The following is a 3,495-nucleotide window of genomic DNA, read 5'->3' on the forward strand; positions in this document are numbered from 1 at the left end:
AATATGTTATATATTACATATTTATTATATCTTGAGTCAGAAATTTGTTTACAAATATATACAAATAGAGAAGTGTGGATTTTTAAAATTAATATTCAATATCTCCAGAGTATAATATTAATAAAGATTTATTAATATTTAACTAGAGAGCTAGAGAACACAGGGAGCGTTCCCCACTCACTTCACATGGAAGAGAGAGGGCATGGCAGAGCAAACTCCAAATTATATACAGACCAGTAACAACACACGTATAGGAAAGGTAAAAGGAATTGTGAGTAATACAGGAAGGAAGTTTGGGTAATGTAATTTTAGGGATTCAAGATAATTCTAACTATACAAAAGAAACAATAAAGAAGAGAAATGTGAAGAGCTTAGAGAGGTTATCTATACTATCAACCTAAATGTTTTACTCTGGATCTGCTTAATCCGGGCAGAGTAGCCACACAGCCTCCTCCGAGATGGAAGCTAGTCTCTTAGGAAACTAGGAAAGGAGTCAGCCTTTCACTCACCCAATGAAGTAATCCAAGAGTCAGAGTCTAAGTAGAAGCCAAGTTCCGAGCCCACGATCCAAGCCGCAGTCTTCAGCGAAGCTCCCTCAATTCTATCCAAGACTATTTCCAGAAGACAACCTCTTCAGATCATCCTCTCAAAGACAGTCTGCTCTGAGGGAGTGCAGGGCTTGCTTTTCCCGTGACTTCTTGTCCCTGCCTCTCTTCACAGGGGCCAATCACAGTTTCCAAATCGGCTAGCACTGCCCAGAGGGCAGTGTCTGTGGGATCAACTTCTCACCTTCAGAAGGTTAAGTTCTCATCAAAATAGATTCACAGCTACTAAGTAGGGTGTTCAGTCTTTTGTTGATTCAATTTAAAAGTAGACAAAGGAGAGTTAATCCTGTCTTCAGTCTAGTGAGGCACTAAGTAGGAGTACTTAAATTATAGTTAACTAAAGTGTTAACTGAAAATAGACAAAGGGAATAAAGGATTCCCTTTCACAAGTATAAACTCAAAGAGAACAAAGAATTCTCTTTTACACACCTTGCATATATTATAGGTTTAAGACTTGCAAAATCATGGATAGATGGAGTTAGCATGCTGGGAATAACCCTGCTAAACAGTTTCCAATAGGGAGAAGCTGGGTGGCTCAGTGGATTGAGAGCCAGCCTAGAAACAGAAGGTTCTGGGTTCAAATCTGGCCTCAGACACTTCCCAGCTGTGTGATCCTGGGCAAATCACTTGACCCCCATTGCCTTAAAAAAAAAGTTTCCAATAGGATCTTTTAATTTAAAATATACATATGATACTTTAAAAAATACTATTAAATCTCCCTGGTTAAAGATTAAAAAAAGTAAATGGGAAGTCTTTCAAAATGGCTAATCAGAAACTACCAAAAGACACCAAGCCTCAATTAGTTGTTTTAAAGACTAATGAGAATGGCTTCTCAGGTATAATTGAGATCAAATTATCTTCTCAAGGAGGGGAGAGGAGTGGAAGGGAGGGAGAGAATTTAGGAGTTGAAATTTTAAAAAATAATGATTAAAAATGTTTACATATATGATGGTGATGGAATACTATTGTGCTATAAGGAATGATGAACAGGATGATTTCCAAAAGAGCCCGAAAGACCTATGTGAACTGATGCGGAGTGAAACAAGCAGAATCAGGAGAACATTGTACACAGGAACAGCAATATTGTGGGACAAGGAAGTGATAGACTTTGCTACTTTCAGCAATACAATGATCCAGGGCAATTCTGAGGGACTTATGACAAAAGATGCTCTCCACTTCTAGAGAAAGAACTGTTGGAGTAGGAATACAGATGAAAGCATGATTTTCCAATTGATTATCTGGGTTTATGTTTGGGGATTTTGGTTTTATAAACTCACACAAATAAACAATATGGAAATATGTTTTGTGGGATAATACATATAGAACCCAGATCAAATTCCCTTCCCAGCATCTGGAGGGGGAAGGGAAGGGAGGGATGTATATATATACATATATATATAAAACATTTTTTTTACATTTTTACATTTCTAGAGAAAAAATTGCTGGAGTAAGATGAATGCAGATCAAGGCATACCATCCTTCACATTAGTGTATTTATGGATTTATTTTGGGACTTTGGCTTTGTCTGAGTGTGCTCTTACAACAATGACCAATATGGAAGTGGGTTTTGCATGATAATAAAAATAATTTTTTTTTTCTACAGGGGGTCAGCTATGTGGTATAGTGGACAGAGCACCAGGCCTGGAGCCAGAGTTCAAATCTGGCCTCAGACACTTCCTAACTGTGTGTCCCTGAGCAAGTCACTTAATCCTGTTTGCCTAGCCCTTGCTTATCCTTCTATCTTAGAATTATTACTAAGATAAAAAATTAAGAGTTTAAAAAATGTACATATAGGGGGCAGCTGGGTAGCTCAGTGGATTGAGAGCCAGGCCTAGAGACGGGAGGTCCTGGGTTCAAATCCAGCCTCAGACACTTCCCAGCTGTGTGACCCTGGGCAAGTCACTTGACCCCCATTGCCCATCCTTACCACTCTTCCACCAAGGAGCCAATACACAGTATTGACTCCAAGATGGAAGGTGAGGGTTTTATAAAAAAAAATGTACATATAATTGGGAAATATTTAATGAAACAAATAAAAATATTTTTAAAAGGACTAATGATAAAATTAAAAACTCAAATCCAAGAGGAAAACAAAAATGTACCCCCAGCCAATTTTTGTTGTTTCTCTGTTACTTCTTTTTAGCCTCAGTTGCCTTCTGTCAACAAGGAAAAGAGAATATTTTGGAAACTTTACAGAGTACCACACTGGACAAGGAGAATGGCTATCGTCCCTTTGGCACTTGTTTGTATTTCTCCTCCTGCCCCCTCAAGGACTGCCACCTTCCCTTACCAGGTCTTTCTCCTAGTAGTAAGTCATATTAAAAATAATTAAGATGTACTCATTGGTAATGAATTAATTAAAGGGAATGACATAATATATAACTATGGTCCTACTCCAATAATTCCCAGGAGTGGATGGACACTTGGCCACCATTCATTCTCCTTGGATGACAGGAGATCTGCTTAGATTCACACAAATAAGAGTCAGATTTTAAAAAGAGGAAAAACAAACTGCTCATGGATAGGCCAAGTCAATTGTGTAATTAGAATTTTCTCCCCAGATCAGCTTCCCATTTTCCTTCTCACATTACATGCTTACGCTTTGAAGATAAAGTTGTGAGTGTTATTCAGTTGCATCTGACTCTTCATGACCCCATTTGGGGTTTTCTTGGCAAAGATATTAGAGTGGTTGGCCATTTCCTTCTCCGGCTCATTTTACAGATGAGGAAACTGAGGCAAACAAGGTTAAATTGAAGGAAGAAAGGAAAGGAGGGAGGGAGGAAGGGAAAGAGGAAAAAAGGGAGGGAGGGGGAAGAAGGAAGGAAGGAAGGAAGGAAGGAAGGAAGGAAGGAAGGAAGGAAGGAAGGAAGGAAGGAAGGAAGGAAGGAAG

The sequence above is a fragment of the Gracilinanus agilis genome, chromosome 3, assembly GCF_016433145.1.
Source record: "Gracilinanus agilis isolate LMUSP501 chromosome 3, AgileGrace, whole genome shotgun sequence".
Classification (NCBI taxonomy): Eukaryota; Metazoa; Chordata; class Mammalia; order Didelphimorphia; family Didelphidae; genus Gracilinanus; species Gracilinanus agilis.